This window comes from Phalacrocorax aristotelis, chromosome 5, assembly GCF_949628215.1.
Source record: "Phalacrocorax aristotelis chromosome 5, bGulAri2.1, whole genome shotgun sequence".
Lineage (NCBI taxonomy): Eukaryota > Metazoa > Chordata > Aves > Suliformes > Phalacrocoracidae > Phalacrocorax > Phalacrocorax aristotelis.
Genome location: NC_134280.1, coordinates 21,244,477 through 21,265,466, shown reverse-complemented (window position 1 = coordinate 21,265,466; position 20,990 = coordinate 21,244,477). Strand labels below are relative to the sequence as shown.

Sequence of the window (20,990 nt, the reverse complement as noted above, 5' to 3'; positions counted from 1 at the left end):
GTAATTCTAGTATCTAATTTTTAGTGGTAAAGTAACCATTTAGTTCAAAGAGTACTGGGAAGAATCATGCATTTCAGCTCCATTAGAAACACTATTTTCTCTCTCCCAAACTCAGAGAAGCCTTTATTCTGTTGGTTCCTCCCCCCCCCCCCGCCCCCCGTAATCTTAATCCTTCTACAGTCTATGACTCTCTCACTTCTTTAATCTGTAGGTATATGATAATTACATCTCAATAGTAAAGATCACTGGCAAAGCTAGCTTTGCTTTTCTGTATCCACTGTGAAGAGTACAATAAAAATGAGATACGATAATATAGAATCATAGAATCATTAAGGTTGGAAAAGACCTCTAGGATCATCATGTCCAACCATCAACCCGACACTACCATGTCTCCTAAACCGTGCCCTGAAGTGCATGGCTACATGTTTTTTGAACACCTCCAGGGATGGCGACTCCACCACCTCTCTGGGCAGCCTGTTCCAATGCCTGACTGCTCTTTCACTAAAGCAATTTTTCCTAATATCTAATCTAAACTTCCCCTGGCACAACTTGAGGCCATTTCCTCTCACCCTGTCAACAGTAACTTGGGAGAAGAGACCAACACCCACCTCACTACAACCTCCTTTCAGGTAGTTGTAGATAGTGATAAGGTCTCCCCTCTGCCTCCTCTTCTCCAGACTAAACAACCCCAGTTCCCTCAGCTGCTCCTCATAAGACTTGTTCTCCAGACCCTTCACCAGCTTTGTTGCCTGCCTCTGGACACGCTCCAACACCTCAATGTCTTTCTTGCACTGAGGGGCCCAAAACTGAGCACAGGATTTGAGGTGTGGCCTCACCAGTGCCAAGTACAGGGGCACGATTGCTTCTGTAGTCCTGCTGGCCACACTATTCCTGATACAAGCCAGGATGCTGTTGGCCACCTTAGCCACCTGGGCACACTGCTGGCTCATGTTCAGCCAGCTGTCAACCAGAATCCTTGTGTGCTTCTCCACCGGGCAGCTTTCCAGCCACTCTTTCCCAAGCCTGTAGTGTTGCATGGGGTTGTTGTGACCAAAGTGCAGGACCCGGCACTTGGCCTTGTGAAATCTCATACAGTTGACCTTGGGCCATCAATCCAGCCTGTCCAGGTCCCTCTGCAGATCCTTCCTACCCTCAAGCAGATCAACACTCCTGCCCAATTTGGAGTCATCTGCAAACTTACTGAGAGTGCACTTTATCTGCTCATCCAGGTTATTGATAAAGATACTAAACAAGACTGGCCGCAAAACTGAGCCCTGGGCAACCCTGCTTGTGATCGGCCGCCAGCTGGATTTAATTCCATTCACCGTAACTCTCTGGGCTCGGCCAGCCAGCCAATATCTCTCATATACCATAATAAAATGCCGTAATAAGTCAAAGACAAAAAAACCCCCACCTGCTGAAATTCACAAGAATTTTCTAAGTTTACATTTTCTTATAAAAGCTACATTTTTCAGTTGCACAAACTTGCCCAGTTACAAGTATGTGAGAAAATAGAGTTTTTCTACGAAAAATTCAGAAGAGCACTGTGAGAATCAGCAAATTCCAGTAAATCTCTCAGAGCTGATTCTAAATCTACCAAAGCTCTCCAACAACACCTGCAAACATGGTTCATTCATGGTTTTATTAATCATATTAATAGTAATTATATAGGAATGAAAACAAATATCCATTGAACAAATCTCATTTTCTGATTTTTTTGTGTGTCTTAAAACTAGGATAGCTAGAAGGATCTTTCTGCTTATTCAACCATGCTGATGGAGCTCATTTCTACCAGAAATTTCTCTTTGCCTCTCAGAGCATGGCTAAGAGTCATCTGCATAAAAACTAGCCATTCTATTAAATCATGCAAAAACATTTACCCAGAAGAGATGGAGCAAAAGGTCAAACTCCAGTTTCCACAGCGCATGGGATGTTAAGCCTAAGGAGCAATGCCAGTAGCTGTTCTGGCCAGCAGACGCTTATCTGTGCCTGTCCTTTACATGCCTCAAAGAAATCGCTAATTCACATATTTAGAACTCTTACTTTTCCTTTTTTGTCTTTTTATTGTTTTTTTAAATCCATAAATCTCTTAACTCTCAAACTCTAGAACTGAATCTGTAAATTGCTAAGGCAAAAGACAGGTCTGCAGAGTGAAGGCTCATGGTTCCTTGATGTGTTGTCTTATTAAAAGACATAAATTGATCTGAATCAAAAGTTATCAGCCTTTGTTATTTAGTTTTGATGAAATCCTAAAGCCTATCATTCTTGCCTTTAAAGTCTGAGAGTCACCTTTGCAAATTACTCATTGAAGTGAAACTGAACTTTATGATGATCCTAAACATGAGGCCTATTTTTTTCCCTGCTCCAGAGTTACTTTAATAGAAATTATGCTGGTGGCTGCTAAACATCAGCAATCTTTTCATTTTGTTACGTTTCCTTCATATTTAAAATCTTTGCATCTGAGGTGCATTTGTACAGGCTGCCAGTTTTTTTACCTCCACCTAAGAAGAAAGATAGCTTTGGAATTTAAAAGATTTCTGAACATTTTTCTATGTAATGAAAACTATTTGGTCTTGATAATTACTTCTGAAGAAGGGAATATTTTAAATCCCATTCATAATATTTTAAAAATGTGAAGCCAGTCATTTCTTGCCTGCCTGGGGCTAACACTGAAGTCACTTTTCATGACCAACGGTGAAGACAGATTTGAAGAGGAATGTGTACAACAGTTTTTGAAAGTACATATCACTTCCACTTTTGCTCTCTGAGACATTAGTATGCCTATAGTGAGAACCACTAAGGCATTAACTCATGCTTACTTCACGTTTCAATGCACCAAACAGTTTACATGTTCTGTATCTTTAACATTCTTGGCCAAAAGCAGATCAAGGTAAAGTTATTTTTCTTTAGCATATTAGAGTCAATTGTTTGAAATTTTGTATCATCTATCCCAGTGTAGTATATTTTCGCTATTTAATTATAAAGGTACTATTTTCAGTGCAGATAACTGCTAGGCGTACTGTGAGATGCAGAGAAACTTTGTAATGCAAAATCAACTGGGCAAGCATATGTTATTAAACAGAGCAATTCTTCTAGGCATTCCAGCTTTAGAAGACTAGCAAATAAATAAATCATAACTTGAGGTTCACTTAACAAAACCTCCCCTCTCTCCAAGTGATGATTACCTTTCATCTGACCAATTAAACCACATGACTCAGTAGCAATAAATGGAATGAAAACATATGAATGCAATCTCTGTGTTTATAGGTGTCCTGGGAGAACGCTATTAGATTTTGTTACTAGCTCTGAGAGCACTACTGCACTCGTTGCTGAGGTATCATTTAATTCATTTGTCCACCTCTTAAGATCTGTCTATCTGAAATTGTATTTGCTCACTCTGAAACTGCTTGCTTGCATTTCATCTTTGTTTATTTGTCTTGTCATGTATATAGTAGAATCTTTTGAACATGGTCTGTGTCTTGTGAATATAGTGCCTAAAATAATAGCTTCCTATGCCTGGGTGGCCTCTTTGGACATTGCAGGGAATATTAAAATACTTCTTCACTCTTGCTCTCTACAGCACAGTTGGCTAACAAAATTAATTTAATAGCCGCTTCTGAAGTCAGGAATTATTATCCCCATTCCATAGATGAGGAACTGAGATACAGACATACCTTTTGTTCTGGACGTTATGTAAGAAGCTTGCAAGACTTAGATACAGAAGCCTTATTATCTGAGTCAGCACCTGCTCCCTCTTCTAACTCTTATTGCCCACATAAATATCTAGCGTTTTTCTGAATCCTCCTAGGCTGTTGGCCTGTATATCTGTAAGTTCTTAAGGTATATTATATGTCATGCAAAAAAGTATTTCCTTATGAATTAGTTGCCTTCTAAGACTCTCCTGTCTTATGTCAAAATAGACATAAAAAGCCCTGTCAAGCAAAATGAACAAGATTAGAAGGACTATTGCTCCTAGCACCCAGAAATTCCTAAACTACTTCTGTAGCAGCAGATGCAGTGCCTGCTACATGCTGGAGGATAGAAAGATCTAGCACATATATGGTGGCAAAACTACATCTTTCCAGTTAACCTACGGAACTTCTCACCAACTCTCTCGCTAAGTAATTAACAGTGCCAAGTTGGTTGTGAAACTCCTGCAACCAGGTAGTGTGCCAGCTGACCCACCTCTAGCTTGGGGATCACTGGCATACGAAAAAAGTCTTTTTATTGACCAGTTTTATTTTACTGTCGTCTGCTGCTAATTATCTTGAATTTAGAAGCCTGTGGTATGGCCATGTTTAGACCACTGGACTAAACAGGTATCAATCTCACATGATCTTATTTATTCAGAATGTAGGTACACAAGATCCCTACTCCTCTATATATACTCCAAGTGTCTGTGTATATAGGTACACTGTGTATATAATGTGAATATTTCAAGACATCTCTAAGCTGTGATTGTTGTGTACATTTTGTTCAACTCAACAATTTTATAATTGTGATTGTAGTTCATCTGAATGATGGGAAAGTTGTAGCTAGAGGCCATTATTTTGTAAGCACTTAGGCACTTATGGAAGGTCATTGGGGTGGTTTATGCTTTGAGACTTATTTTTAATTCATTTTTACTAAAACGATGGAATTATTGGGACCACATTGTCTGAGGCCATTTGGGTATGGCCTTTGTATTGCTTTTCTCCAAGAATAGGAGGGAGCTAACTATTATTTAGTAACATTAATGTTAAAATAATTTTGTATTATTATTGAAAGTTGAAACCATTAAAATACAGACTGCCAATCACATATCTTTATTATGATACTATTATGAATACCTTAAAGCAGATAGTTTTTCAGATAGCATGGTCTATGGCCTGTTAAAATATTTTAGCAGTTAAGGGCTTAAGTTACTATGAAGTCCTTATATTTTTAAGTGATCCTATACAAACAGAATATTATGTTATTACTGATGATGCAGCAAGGATGTGGAGTTGAGGCATATCCTCAGGCTCCTCTTTACCCCGGGAAGTTCTGCAGTCCTGTTCTGTAGCATTTGACCACTAGCCACATTTCGTATTTTCTTTCCCAGTTTTTAAATTCTCCATGTGCAACCTACGAGTTTTTGAATAAAAAGAAATTGTCGAACTGCTTTGCAAGCCTACCACCGGTCTTCCTTAAATGTTAGACCAGATTCTTCCACTGCAGTTGAGTGTATTGCCTTCCCTAAATTTTGCTTACCACCCTAAGTGGGAGTCAGGTAAAAGTAGATTCTGAAGTAAAAGTGCAGATTATTAGCTGGAAAGCCACTATGGCAGGTCCATGGCTTGTAAATATGCTTTAGTAATTCTAAAATTTAGTAACTAAAATCTAGTAACTCTACAAAATTTATTAAAAGCATGATTTTTTTCTGCACTCTAGAGACAAAAAGAAGAAAAAAATAAAGAAACCAAAGGTAGAAAAATACGTTTATACACTTAGATCAGCCAGTCTTGACCTTGAATTAAAGTCAGATCCATCACACTTAGCTAAATACTGCAATTTAGGTTCCTTTCAAAGGCTAATACAGGTAAGTAGTCAAAGGAATAGATATGAAAGCATGTCTTCTATTTTGGTACTTTTAAGTATGTGTTAATTTGACAAATTATGAGCAGTGTAATGTATAGTGTTCACAAAAGTGCCTGAGAATTACTGAAGAGAATTATTGTCCAAAAATAATGGTATTAATAAAATCAAATATTGATGTTAAAACAAGCTGATGACTGCATTGTTGCGAAGTTACATGTGAGCTTTGTACAGGGCTTGCCCTTATATGAGACCTCACACGGGCTATATTCATTCATGTTTAACACTTCAGAATTATTTTTCTCTTTGCAACTAAGATACTTCAACATTTCTGTTTCAGCTGTTTAGTCAAAAGTGACTGAAGAGCTTTGCTTTACTTAGAGCATAACTGCACCTGGGGCAGGATTCCCAGACAAACATTATTTAGAAATGTCAGGGCTTTTCAAGTTATATTTTAAAATGTAATTTCTGAAATGAACTTTCAGTGATAATTCATTAAAAGTTGTATTAATAATTTAAATTGAAACAAGTGCCAGGCTTATATTGTTACAAATGGCTTCTGCCAAAGCAGTCTGTTGTTGTCTTTTAAATGACCACTTCTGCTTTTCAGATCTGGCAGTTCACTGTTCAGTGGGAGCTAGTGAGGCAGATGAATGGAGGGAGAGAGATTTTGTGTACACAATTTGTGTACATTTCATATACATAGCGTGTATTTCATATATACATCTTATATAGATCTGTGATGAAAGGTCTTTTTTTTAATGCAACTTTCATGTTTAAAAATTTAGGGGTGTGTGGGGCGTTTGTTCCATATAGATGGTTTGATGTATTTGTAGTAGAAATGCATATTTATGTATATTGCATAGTTAATTGTTTCCACCCTGTTGTTCCACTGATAGATTTAAAAAGTGCTAAGGAATTCTTAAGAACATGGTTCAAACTCTGTTTCAGTAAATCAAAGCCCCTGACTGGTTTCAATGAATTTGAATCGCTATACAGGCAACACGGTACATTGATTAAAAAAGAATATGAGCCATACGTGAGCCATATTCATATGAGTGTTTACCATGACTTTGTGTAGCATGATCATTTTTACGAACAAAACTTTTCTTTTCTGGATTTTGTTTTTTTAGTGTGAGGGTCGATAATTGAACTGTTTAAATCAGTGTTCCAAAGACCACTAAGAAAAATGTGTACGATTTAAAATAATAAATGAAAGAAATGCAGCATGTAAGCAAATGAAAGTCCTATCCAAGGACTGGTTTGATTTTCAAAACACAATATGGTTGCAAAGCAATGTTCCTAAGCAGTTTAAAATGAAGACATCAGCTTCTGTTCATTCATGGGTTTGCTAAATTAACATAATCCTATGAAAGTAAACCCAATGCTTTAGAGACAATGAACATTTTTATTAAAAATACATTTCATCTTAACTTCTGAAAGTCTGAAAATGTAAATGCTGAAATCAAATGGAGAACAAATCTTTTTTTTTTTCCCTTATAAAACTGTGGTATATGTTCACACCCTCAAATCTCTTTGAAATGAAAGGGGGGATTTGCTTGAACAGTGTGATCAGGAGTGTCCCCATGTGCCCCAGTTTTACAAAAACAAACAAGGAAAGTAATGCAGCTGCATTTGCAAGCTTGGGGAACTTCTCTTTCACTTAATGTACAGAGATTATTCTGTACATGGAGAATACACGCGTCCTCTGAAAATGTATTTCTGTTTGCTGTTGTTAGCCAAATTCGGGAATTTGGAATTTATATCTGTCAAGCACGCAGCAAGCTTAACTGAAATCAACAGAACTACTCACAAATTAACACAAATGTTTAAGGATTGTGGTTTAAGTATGCTAATTTAAATAGCGCTATCTAGCTGATATTAGAGATAAGGGGCATCACTTGTAGGCAGTTGTTACCACTACTGCTGCTTTGTGTGGTTATGATTTGGTAGCGCCGTTAGGCTGGCTATGTGCTGCCTGTCCTGGAGTCCCCGCTTCCACAACAGAGTATGTGACCAGTGGGACAGAGAACGGGGCTATCTCTAGCCACCACTTAAGAGGTACTTAGAGAAAATACAGGAGCTACCAGATAGCAAAATATTCATTGTCTCTTCTACGTTTTTTCTTGTTTTGTGAAATAACATTTGTTCATTAAATCCCACATGCCGGAACAAAGCTGGTAGCTTGATTTTAAATTAGCTGGGAACTGTAGTGGTCTCTAACCCAAGGCTATGAGTCAATATATTGCACACACTGGCTGACATTGCTCAGTGTTTCTGCATCTTGCTTTCCACAGACACAGCACTCCTCAAGCTGACATGCAGGACAAAATAATATGTTGTCTGAAGCACATTATTCACTCAATAATGTTGCCCATGGACCAGGTGATGTTGGAGCCACTGCTCTAGTAATTTTCCCCAGGATGGCCAGAGGAATCCTAGGTAACCAGATGTAAATCTGCACAGGTCCAGGCATCCTGTCTAAGGTGAAGACTTTGAGCTTTGTTTTACATAAGCATAGTATATTTTATGCACATAAGAGAAATTAGCACGATGCCAATAATGCATGGTAGTATTTAACGAATAAGACGTTACAAGATAATCAGCAAGTTCAGCATATATCGGTTAGCGGTGCAGTGTCTATGCTGCCTTATTCACACATTCCTCTCTTCCCATGCATTTTTAAAGGAAACAGCACATTTAAAGCAAAATCCTCTGCTGAATGGATATAGACAACTGTTTTTGAATTTAGTTATTTTAAGAAAAAGTCTTTAAAGGGGTTATTCAATAATCAGTGTGGTTTTGTTGGTCTGTTCTGCTTCTTGCCTGGAGGAACTTAATACAAAGGAGCTGTTTGAAGTGTAGGTCAGAATAAACTGGGATAAAGATGCCTCATGAACTGATGCTTTGTACGTATTCATTATCTTTACCAGTAGGTGGAGCTGCCACGTTAGGTGCTGCATTTTTTTCACTTCTCCCCCTCCATTCCCCCACCCTTCACCCCCCCTTCTCCTAATAAGCTGTTTTCTGATATATGTTGGGTACCATAGAGTGAGGCTGAGAACAGGAAGCGGAGGCAGAATCAGAGAGGATTCTGGAAAGGTCTCTGTGTTTTCTTTTCCACTGAGAAAACAGAAATTGTAATTAATTTGTAAGGCTTTGTGGATGGAAATCTGGACTATTTCAGGAGGAGACACATATTATCACATTATTTTTGGATGCTGGGCTTTGCAGTGATTTGTCATTCTCTTTCAATCAGGTAAGCCAGCAAAACATTTAATTGTACCCATAATAAATCTTAGCAATATGATCTTTTCCACATTTCAGAATTGGATTGTATCGTCTGGTTTGCTGTTAAGGTACAGTCAAAAATGGAATGGGGAATTCAAAGCCATTTTGTACTGACTGATTGTGATGGTGGTGTGATTTTTTTATTTTAACCTCGTTAAATCTGATATCTGGCCTCTTACTCTTAATGTAATGTTGTGATGCAGTAGTCTTACTTACAAAATCAAATCATTTTATAATCAAGGTATACTAAATTAATTCCTAGCATTTTATAGGAGTGACCTTGTTTCCTAAGAAGAAAATCTACTGATATTCAGACTCAGGAACACCAGGTCTGATAAGATTCTGAGCATCTCAGATTCTGATGGTCCAGGAATAAAATCTATGTGGTTTGTTACTGCTATTTTCAAGGTATATATATGATATTTGAAGAAATCTCCTTATTAGCTAGATTTTGTAAAAGATATGTAAGGAAATATTTTCTTTCTGTGTGATTTTTTGCATGGCTGTGTGTCTCTGTGTATGAGAGAGTGGGCTCACCAACTGTTAATTAACCAGAGGTCCACACTGCTACAGTTCTCATTTTCTCTGTAACATTACTGTCTAGCTTAATATATGCTTCTTAATAGGACTTTTTGAAGAAATCAGCACAAGAATTATTATATTTCATGTTATTCTCCATTTATCTATTGTCTCATTCATTGTTATTGGTAATAATTAAAGCAGTCAGTTATTAAAGGTAAAAAAAATCTATTGAAGATCACTTTGATATGTGAATTCTTTTTCAGTAGTGGTTCTACAGACACACATTCACATTAAAACTATACATGTTATCATAGTATTAATTTGAAAATTATTTCCAAGAGAAAAGAGTAGAAAAAAAAATGCCAAAACCCCATACAACAGAATAAAGAGCCTACTGTTTACAAATCACCATCTCAATCCATATAAGAAAAAGAAAGCAGGATTGGATCTCAGGTGGTACTCAGAGTAGCAAGTGAGGCCTGTACCTGAAAGAGTGATATGAAAGCATGAAGTTTTAAATTTGTATTTTTTATGGTGCCAAATCAGTGTGCCTGTGGTGTCCTTGTGTAACTTCAAAATAAATAAATAATAATGATGATGATGTTTGTTTTAAAAACACATCATGTTGGTGCTTTCATAATTGATTTGTCAGGAAAATAGTTTCAGAAGAAGACTTTTTAACTCTATCAGTTTAATATTTAATTTTTGCTCTCTTACACACCTCCATTTTGGGAGGAAAGATTGTTTAGAATGTGGGCTGCTGCAGTGATTTGAAGCTTCATAGCACCTGTTAAACAGATATGTTGTTTATTAGGACTTGATATTTATAGAAATTATGCTTCTGGTGTTAGCTTGTGATTTTTTCCCTCTAATGAGCAGAAGTTAAAAGCCCATGCTGATTTTCTTAGCGGTGCCAATTAAGCTTGGTATTGTAAAGTTCTGTTTAGATAATACTAGATGCTAGCAGAGGTAGAGACTTACATGTTTTCATTGGACAACATAAAACAATTCCCCTGTACCCTCTCAGATTCTGTCAGAGTGGGAATTTGGTCATTTCTCTTTATTATCAGGTAACTTGGAGTGGGGAGAGATCAAGGGAAAGGAGAAAGGATAGATAGTATGGGGGTTTTAATCAATATGCCGATGACACATTTTGTGGTTTCACCTCTCTTTCTCCATTAGATACCATTAGGTGAGTTAACTTGTACCTTATGAAGATTAGATGTGGAGATAAATTTATTTGCCCTCAGAAGACTAAGGATTTTAGAAGCAAAAGGATAGTGGGATGTAAGATGGAACTTCCTGACTGATGGTATCCATTTTCTTCTGCTGCTGCTGTTCTCAGCCCTGTGTAATTTGCTACCTGTATGGTATATATTAATTACATTGCTGGAGCCCCACAACTTTTGATGGGTCAGAGAACAGCAGATACTAAGAGAGTTCTTTGTACAAGGCAAGAAAGTTGTGACCTTGTTCTCTAAAGCGAAAATCATGGCCCTTCTTACCCATTTGCTGCTCTTGCCATAAGGTTACAGATGAAAAAATTGCTTGAACTCTGCTTGAGTTAAACCTAAGGGTAAATAAATGCAGGTTTCTGATATTTGGTACTTTATTTGTTAAGATGATCTATTTGTTGAACACTGAAAATTGCTATTTTCAGGAAGTTACAGCTACTCTGTTCTTCATCAGAAGTTCTAGTTAGAAGTTAGAAACTCAACTTTCAAAAGTCTAATCAGCCTATTTGCTACTCAGTGTAACTTTTCAATATTTTTTTTACCTTATAGCTGTTAATTGGCAATATACACTGTTGCCATTTGCAGGGAATATTGTTTATCATCCTCACTTGAATAAATAAAAGGTTTAAAATATCATAATGAAATTGATGCTCACTAGTTCAGACTGCGTACAGAACAAACATACACACTCTGAGCTGTGGCTTCAGTTAGCCCATCAAATCAAGTATCAACCACCATAAAATCCATCTGTAGGAAACTGCATCCTCTTCAGTGAAAAGCTGCTGTTACTCATTACAGCTACCACTCCTGATTAAAAGCTCTGAGGCACATTGCCAACGGCACCTCTGAGTTTGGTATTGACTGTCCTCCCATAGGACATCGATATTGGAGCTGGTATCTTACAACCAGTTCATCTGCTTTCATCAGAATTTTCTTTATGGACAACTGGAATGCCTAGTTTATTATTGTGATAGTGTTATTGCTTGATTTTTCCTTCTCTTATGATGAGGTAAAGCAGAGGGACTAGTGATAAGAGCAGCTCAGGCAGGGACTGCATTACTTTGAGATATAAATACAGAGTAGGAGCACCATATGCTCTTGAGTAACCATAATGTGTGGGTAGTATCATTGTAATCCTAAGCAGGAGTAAGCAAGTTAAATTCTAGGTCTCAAAAGTATCTGGTCTCTCATTTGTTCATTATCCATCCCAAAATTTTCTTTCCATGACAAAAATAAAACTCAACCAACCAAACAAGAACAAACTAAAAGCACCAGCCAACCCACCCCAAAACTGTCATTTCAAATTGTTGCTAAACTTTAAAGTGGTCACCAGTCTTGGTAAGGTCTTCCTACAAAAAATTACTGTTCACTTACTCTACCAAGACAGATCAAGGAATGTGTTTTACAGTAAAAAGAGCAACTAAAAAGTTAAAATTTAATTAAAGGACTTAAGATTTTATGAGGCTCTTTCACATGTGAAAACCCTAAGGAAAAGGTTATTCATGCTCCGATTAGTTATTTGTCTAGTAATTCTCATTCTTTATTGTTATTGATGTCTTACTGAGTAGTTTTACTTAGGCAAGTGTAATCCTAGAGCTACCATGTGCACAGGTCTTTTTTGCAACCTGGAATTGTTTTTCCTGCTATTTCTCTGGATTCCTGACTTGATCTGTCAACTTGCTGGATGCCATATATCCTTATCAAATGATCATGTCTGGAATATGCATATATTGACTGTGTAGTCCGTATGCAGTGAGTCTGGCCCATCCCAGATACATCGATTGCATACATGCCGTACTGTTGAGCTACCTGCTCAGCAAAGCTGATGTGTTTCACATGTGTTGAAGTTACTACATATCTATAGGTTAGTTGAACAGCACATAGAGCTGACACCCTGTACCTGCACTGCATCAGGCACATCCTCATATTTCTTTGCAGGATTTCCTGAATGAAAGTATGAGGGACAGTAGTAAATGCGAAAAGATATCACAGATGCTAATATGGAAAATAGCTTGGAAGGGTGTCAGTATGATTGTCTCTGTGATCCTCTTTACTATACCCCAGTATAACCACTTAACAGGAAGATCTTTGGCTAGAAATACATAGGAGGCAATTTCCATTTATAGATGATTTCCACTTAAATTAGGCATTGCTTATTTAATATCAGGCCCTTCTTTTTAATATGAGAGGGGAGCAATGTTTCTGGTCCTTTAGCATAACTTATCTGAAAAACAATATAAAGCGAGAAACTTCCTTTTTTGTGTGTGTGTGAAAATTGGGTCTAGCACAAATTGTTGCATGATCTGCTTAACCATAAAATATCATTTTGTATGTTTATATATATGTTTCTAAGAAGTTACAAGTTTGTATTCAAAACCACTGCAGAAATGCTAATGAAGAATTAAAATAAGCAAGGAATAAACGTAAATTAATTGTTCACAGGAAAAATAGTACCTTTTATATAGGGCAATATAGCACTATGTGGCCTGGCTACTGTTTTCATTGAGGAAAAAAGTGCCATCATTTTTCGTAAACCATGTCCTTTGACTGTCTGGTATTCCTGGGATAGGAATAGAGGTTTCTGGAGCCCATGTTGACTGAATTTGGGCCCACCTGTCCCAAATTCATGCCTACTTTGGTTCAAGTGTCCTGAAAAGTCTGCCCTTTGTTACATGCTATTGTACTATCTTTTAATATTTGGACACACTGAGGAATTCCAGATTTATGTTGGTTAAAAATATACTCTCAGAAAATCAAAGTTCTTGGTCTAATTTTAAATATGTCCATATCAGAAATCTTCAGATGTTAAAATGAAAGCAAACAACTTAGCAAACAACACTCACCGACTTTTCAAAAGCCAGTCACAAAGTACAACCATGTAACTGTACCAAGACTTTGATACAAGAATATTTTTATCCCTTTTTATTCATATTTGAAATATATGTGTGGTGATCTTGGAAACCTGAAGGTGAATTTCCTGTCCCATGTAAAACCACAGGATTTTTTTTCTCAGAAGCAGTTAACATGATACCAACATGATTTCCTTGAGCACTGAGATTTCTCTACAGTTACCAGTGTTAAGAGCATTTACATTTGAATGGCTATGTGATTGTGTAGTGATTAAGTGATAAGGATCAAGCTGGAAGACTACAAAATTAGGACATTATCTCATAGGAATGAAGAAGCCCTATACATTTTATAAAAGTTAACCTAACTTCACAGTCAGAGATATTTTTAACCACAGATAAATTGTTCTTATTTGGACAGATATTTGAGTGTGTTCTCCATTGAAAAGCACTTTTTAGATAAAAGAATTCCCTAAATCTAAACTATGTCCAAAAATTCAAGTTTTCTGTGATAACTTTTATGTTAAACAGAGAGAGAGCACATTTATATGATGAGCAGAGGCATATGCCTAACTTGCGCTCTTGCACCGTATCAAGGAGCAAAGCAAATTCCACTCATCACAAAGAGCTTTGAATCATTTTTAAAAAAAATGTTTTACTTTATTTCAGCTTAAGGCCCAATCATCGGTAAAACTTGTCTACAGCAGAAGAAAGTAAAAGTGCTAGTGTTTACAGTAAGAAAGACAACCTATTTATAATGTTATTTTAGGTCTAAGTGAAATAAACCTGAAGGCAGAAATAAGCAGTTAATCTCAAAAAGGCCCAAGAGTCCAAGGTCAGATTGAACTGAAAGAATAGAGATGGCAGTTCTAATGTTTACTTTCATTCAGATGAAATGTCTGAAGAAAAACCTGTCACTAATATTTGAGGCCAAAATGTTCACATGAAAAAGTCTGACCTGAGACAGGATTTCAGACCAAAAAGCAATATAAAAAAAAATTCAACTTGTGTTAGAAAGGAATGTCTTAAGTTGTAACTGAGTATTAAAGAAGTCTTCCTGAAAGGTTTTTACTAACACCAGTCTAAGTTACCTGCCGTGTATTTCCTACATATCAAGTTGCTTTAGTTTGTTACAGTAGGAAGAATACTAGCATTCTGGTAGCTGCTATAACACTAGCTATCATTCTGTAGTGCATATTAGTTAAATGTAAAGACCTCTAATTAATACAATATTTAGTTGATACACTTAAATTTCAACATTACAAGAGATACCTTTTAAAGAGGTGGTAGAACTAGTACCTCATAAGCTGTGCTCCTTTGGATTTATTACACACATATAGTGACTAGATCAAAATCTTACTTCCATAATCCATTCAGAAAATATTCCAAACTTAGGGCTTGGTTAAGTTCTATTAGGCACTTCCATGATGCCTGAATGAATGCCTTGAAAAATCGATGTACGTTTTTCATAGGCTGTGTTAAACCACAGGTATAAAGCACCCTATTTTCATGTTGACTTCCTGTGCATTTTCTTCCTTGTGTAGTAACGATCACATTCAGCAAAGAATTGTGTGTAAGCCTCTCAGCCAGAAGTTCCGATTTTTTCCCTTTCAGTTTCCTAGACAACTGTCGAAGTCTAAATACAATCCATTAATCTTGTGCTATACAAAGTTTATTCTTTCATATTTTGTATTGATTAGTTTCTGGGGCTTAGTAAGACTGGGAAAGTAAGTGTTCCAGCTGCATGGTTCTTAATGATTCAGTTAATTTTCTGAGTTTAGTTTGTTATTTCTTTTTAGGTTCAGAAGCAGTATTTTGTGTTGCAAATGTATTTTCATAAGTTTACATAGAAAAATTTAGAAAAGAGTGTTACTTTACAAACAGCGCTTTCTATTTTATAACAAAGCAAAGTTGATACTGTGATATATTTAGATATTGCTAACTGATATTTTATTGTGACTTCTTTAACACATCCACAGTGGATACTGGTGTACATTCCAGTGTTTCACTTGTCAGCACATTTAAATTTTTAGTATAAAAAGGATTAGGAATTAGTTAAAACTAGAGTATGGAGAACATGCAACAAATAGTTATGAATCTGGACATGTAGTTTTATGGAAAATGCTGTTTCTTGTTAATCTAAAATTGCATTAAGGTTTTTATAATACTTAACACTTCAGATATCCTTATAGTTGCCCAAGGTTTCTATTCATTGTCTGGCATTTGTCTCTAACATGAGATTTCATTTAGTTGAAGCCATCACTAATGTATCAGCCCGTAATGGTCTTTATAAGAGTGTCTAATTTTGAATAACCCCATTTTTTTCTAAATCACATTTCAGATGGAATCAACACCTTTTGATGTGGGACAATGTGAGAATACTATGCAACTATCTTTTCCAGCTCATCATTACATTGAAAGGGAGCTCAAGTGCATGCGGATGTAGTTTGAAACTTTTTTTTGTATCAGTATCATGTCTCAGAATTTGAAGGATATTCCAATCAGTCTTAAAATAAATGCTGATACTGTGTAGGCAGACGAGTTCATGAAAGAGTCCCACAGGAAAGAATATATATAGTCTGTCTGTCAGGAATCACCTCTGACGAGACCTGAGATTTTACCTATGATTTACTCTTGGAAGCTGGATCAGGGTAATCCGCCCCAAATAAAAACAATTTTAATCAACATGATATCAGCCAAAATAATTCTTTACAGTAATAATAATTCAGCTACAGTAAAACTGTAAAAGCCGGACCTACCTATGAAAATTTGTAGTCTTGGGGTGAGAACCAAAGCAGAAGATCAAAAAAAAAGTAAAACATTTTTTTCAATGTATTGCAAATATCTGCATGATACAGCAAAAAGATGCTTAAAACAACATGATGTGAGTTAATAATTGAAATTCTGTAATGAAATGACTCTGACGTGGCCTAGCCCTATTATAAATTCAGGACAAAGGGCTCACAATTTTTCCAACCTCCTTGCTTCAGTTGTTGCTGTGACTACCATTGATACTACTATACTATTGCAAGGTATAGCATTAGTAGATACAAAGCTGCATCCCTTATCTATTGGAGATACAGCCAGTGCCAACATACATAGGTTATAATAAATAGGGAGATGGATACTAGGTGGTAGGGTTACATGTGAAAAAAGGTTCTCTGTGACTGCCTTGTGCTCTAATTCGAAATACAGATTTATTGAAGTTACCTGCACTGCTAGCGTTATTAACATTTTTCACAGTAAAGATTAATTCCTTAACACATATTAAAGATTATTTTCTCAATATTTTGCAAACTGGCAATTATTTTATTAACTGGATAGAAGTTACACCCCCTCTTTTAAAAATAAATGTCACATGAATGCTTAGTATTAGTGATTAGTCTTTTACTAGGAAGCCATAGCATCCCCTGTGTATTATTTTAAAGCCTGCAAGCAACAGCACTTACTTACACATTTTGCTTATTTGCACTGTATCTGACCATGAGATCAGATTTCAGCCACAATGCTACTGCAGGGGCAGAATCCAGACATACCCAATAGGCAAAGGGATGGGGAAATCCCCTATGTACCCCCAGGGAAAGCTGCATTCAGTGGAAAATATGCGTTGGTGGATAAGTATCATTGGTGGCAGTATCAGAGTCATGATCCCCTGAGGGTAGTACAGGAGACACAGCTTTCAGATGTCTTCAGTGGAGCCTCTCCAGTACTGACTCACCACAGTAAGTTGTGCTGAGTCAGTCGCTTACTCAAAATGACCAGGACATTGAAAGAGTTTTCTGTTAGCAATCATTGGAATGTCTTTACGTTACATTATTAAACAACTAGAAGCTCTAACTGTGGTATTGCTTATTGTATCTTTGTGAAAATGTATTTCTAGATTAACAGTAACTAGTACTAGGTAAATTCTAGGTTAGTGTTTTAAGTGTCTTCTGTAGGAGTACTTGGAGATCTATCTTTATACATGAAAGAAGCAGCAGCCTAGTAGAAAGCTTTCATTTTCTGTTTTCCCACCTTCTATGTTCTCTTTGACCCAATCTGTGTCTACACAGATTTTCTTTATTTTACCTACAGGGTTTCTACAGGGCTGCTCATTCTCACTACATTTGGAGACAAACATTATTAGGGGCTGCTTTGGCAGAAGCAGAGACCTAAAATAGAGGGTTGTCTTTTTCTTTTCTTCTCTAGGAATAGAAGCAAAGTACAACATAAAAAGTACGAGAAGAGCCAGAAATATATCTAGTTCAAATGAGAAAAAATGTCTGAAAGACATCTCATCTCAACCTCAATGGCTGAAGACTGAAGTTTGCAAGCTGTAAGTAGACTATTTAGATGTAATGAACTAGATACTCAGGTTATTAAAGCTTTGAAGGCTGAGGAAGCCATAGCCAACCTTTGGTCAGCTCTTGTAATGATGCAATATTTAAACTGAAGAACCTGGAGAAGAAATTACCTTTTTCTCCTGTTACCTTGCTTGAGATAGAGGAAAAATTTTGTCACACAAAGAAAAACATTTATACCAACAGTATCTGTTGTAGTATCTGCATTGTTGAAGTATCTGCATGTTTTCATGCAAATATAGACTCAATTAACTTCTGATCCTGGTTAAAGAGAGTAATTCCAAGTGGGAGTTATGATACACTGTGCAGTTCCCTAAGTGACAGATAAGAACGCTCCTGTTAGCCTGGGCACAGTTATCGTGTGTCTACTAAAGACTGCACTAGTCATGCAGAAAGCTCAGCAAGACACATTTTTTCCCTTTTAGTTAAAGCATGCAGGTAAAAGAATAAATGGAATATTTGAAACTCATGTCACTTAAAGGATATTCTTAAATGTACTTTTGGTCTGTGTTAGTTTTGTGGACTAACTCATGTTCCATCCTGCTTCTCCTACATCTCTTTTCTCTTAGGTTGGAAAAACATGTCTGTGAATACGTACTTAGTCTACTGCAATTAATTTTAAGAAGCTTTGGGCATAGGAACAAAGAATGAGAGAGTCTTGAAGAAACTTCAGTCTTGAAGAAGCTTCATCTCCCAAGGAGAAACTTTGCTTACCAATTCCATTTTCTGCTAGAAATGCAGCTTTTTTCTTTTTATAGTAGCAAAAGATCCAGTGGCTAGTTCTGAGATTTGGTGTTTCTTAGAAAAATAAAGGTAAGAACATCTTTTCCTCTCAGCCAGAAATAATGTTTCACTTCATAAGATGGCCATTTTTTATAGTGCCATATATCTTCACTAAAATATCAGTGGGAAAATAATACTAATGTCTTTAATGAGGTTAGATGTAGAAATTTGTGTTACATGTATTGTAGCTATTTTCCATTAGAATGTAAGGATGTTTAACATTGGTAGGTATTTACAAACTGTATTTCAACTAGATTGATGGGCTAAGAAAGTGACCCTTCCTCTTCCTTTTAAATTCCATATGGTTTTCATTTGGCCTTTGTCGTGATTTAACCCCAGCCAGCAACTAAGCCCCACACAGCCGCTTGCTCACTCCCTCCCAATGGCATGGGGGAGGGAATCAGAAGGATAAAAGTGAGAAAACTCTTGGGTTGAGATAAAGACAATTTAATAGGTAAAGCAAAAGCTGCGCTCACAAGCAAAGCAAAACAAGGAACTCATTCACTACTTCCCATGGGCAGGCAGGTGTTCAGCCATCTCCAGGAAAGCAGGGCTCCATCACACGTAACAGTTACTTGGGAAGCACCATTACTCTGAATATCCCTCGCTTCCTCCTTCTTCCCGCAGCTGTATATGCTGAGCATGACGTCATATGGTATGGAATATCCCTTGGGTCAGTTTGGGTCAGCTGTCCCGGCTGTGTCCCCTCCCAACTCCTTGTGCACCCCCAGCCTCCTTGCTGGTGGGGTGGGGTGAGAAGCAGAAAAGGCCTTGCCTCTGTGCAAGCCCTGCTCAGCAATAATGAAAACACCCCTGTGTTATCAATGATGTTTTTAGCACAAATCCAAAACATGGCCCCAGAGTAGCTACTAGGAAGAAAATTAACTCTATCACAGCCAAAACCAGCACAGCCTTCTTCAGGTTTCTCCAATAGTTCAAGTATTCACACTTGATTTCTTTTTACACCTTCTCAGAGGCAATTTATGGTGTTAAAGAAAATATGAGGCAGCCCTGCATATAAAGAATTCCTAGAGGTTTTTGTCAATTTTTATAAGTAAATAAGTAAAATAATTTATTTTGAGGGTTCTACAACTTGAAGGTACTTATGTGAGGAATCCAAGTTTATTTCTTTACATAACATACCTTTTTTTTGATTACTCCAGTTTACTAGGTGCAGCATGCGTTAGCCTTGATGTAAGAATCATAAGCCACTATTTCCACCTCTAGGTAGGAGGAGAGGAGAGATAGGAACAAATTAATTCAAAAGGAAATGTTGCAGTGAGGTAGAGAGGGAAGAAAAGAGATGTGTGTGGAATGGCAGTGGGCATAAACAGGCAAATAAGTTGGGGGAAAGACTATTAATAGCAATGTCTTGGTGAGAGAGAGTAGTGTGCAAAGGTATCCCGAGAAGCAGTTTCTAGATATTTCAGACAGGTCTGAGATTGCTTTCCAGTCTCTAATCTAATCTGTTTTGAGTGTTTTCCCACCTGCCTAGTCTTTCACCAGTCAGATTGAACCTCACGCACTATATTTTGCTTAGATTTCCAAACTCTTACAGTACTTTCTTCTGTTGAGGTTGGGGTTAAGATTAAGTTAACGTGCTTTCACATCTTACTGCAAGTCATTAATGAGGACATTAAATAAAATTGCATGTAACATCCCTGAAAGAGCACATTGGTATTACTTCATTAATGTTTCCTGTATTTACTGTTCTTTGGACAGGTTTCAGCCAAAGTGAACTGTCAATTCATATTCAGACACTTATCACTCCCATTCTAAATCTTTTTAAAGTAAGGTTTTATTAAGTAAACATTATTTCTGTTACATACTCTTATTAGCGGATTTCATCTTATCATAGCAAGTAAGTATTTTTGTCTTCTTTGATTTGTTAATTTTATTAATAAATATCTGGTGGTGATTTCATTGTTTTTATTTTGAATAGTTATGTAACTCTAATGCCTACCGGCTACTGAGGCTGACTCTACAAATCCAGACAAAAATTATAGTCATTGCTACAGATAAATTATAGTCTAAGGAAAATGACACAATAGAATGATAAATGTTGGAAGGAATAGAAAAAAGAAAAGCAAATTCTATATATTAGTCAGTTAGAACCTGCAAACACATCATAGTTTAAATTAGTAGATTACAGTAGTTTAAAGAAGGTGCAGATTCTGAGCAGGTGTTAAATGCTGGAGGCTGTTTGCAGCTTTGAGGAAGTCACTCCTTTCCTTGAAAATACCTACTTTTGTGGAACCAACGTTTATGGATTCCTTGGTTTAAGACCCATGGATAGTTTTGACTGGATATTTCTTTAGATATCTCAGTTAACTCTGTCTTACATTGCATTTACCACTTGGAATTACAGCAGTGACATTTTGGGCTTTTTTTTCTTTTTGAGTTCAGTTTCTTATTCA

The 20,990-nt window shown here is 36.7% G+C and overlaps 1 protein-coding gene across 1 annotated transcript in view; it reads left to right on the top strand.

Annotated features, from left to right (window-relative positions):
- Nucleotides 1-8,613: 8,613 nt before the first annotated feature.
- LOC142057402 (sodium channel protein type 2 subunit alpha-like) overlaps nucleotides 8,614-20,990 on the top strand; it is an 80,648-nt gene continuing 68,271 nt past the window's right edge. Inside the window, exons 1-3 of the mRNA XM_075093337.1 lie at nucleotides 8,614-8,815; nucleotides 17,639-17,765; nucleotides 18,360-18,603. The gene's annotated coding sequence lies outside the window, so the exon portion shown is untranslated. The remainder of the gene's footprint in view (nucleotides 8,816-17,638; nucleotides 17,766-18,359; nucleotides 18,604-20,990) is intronic.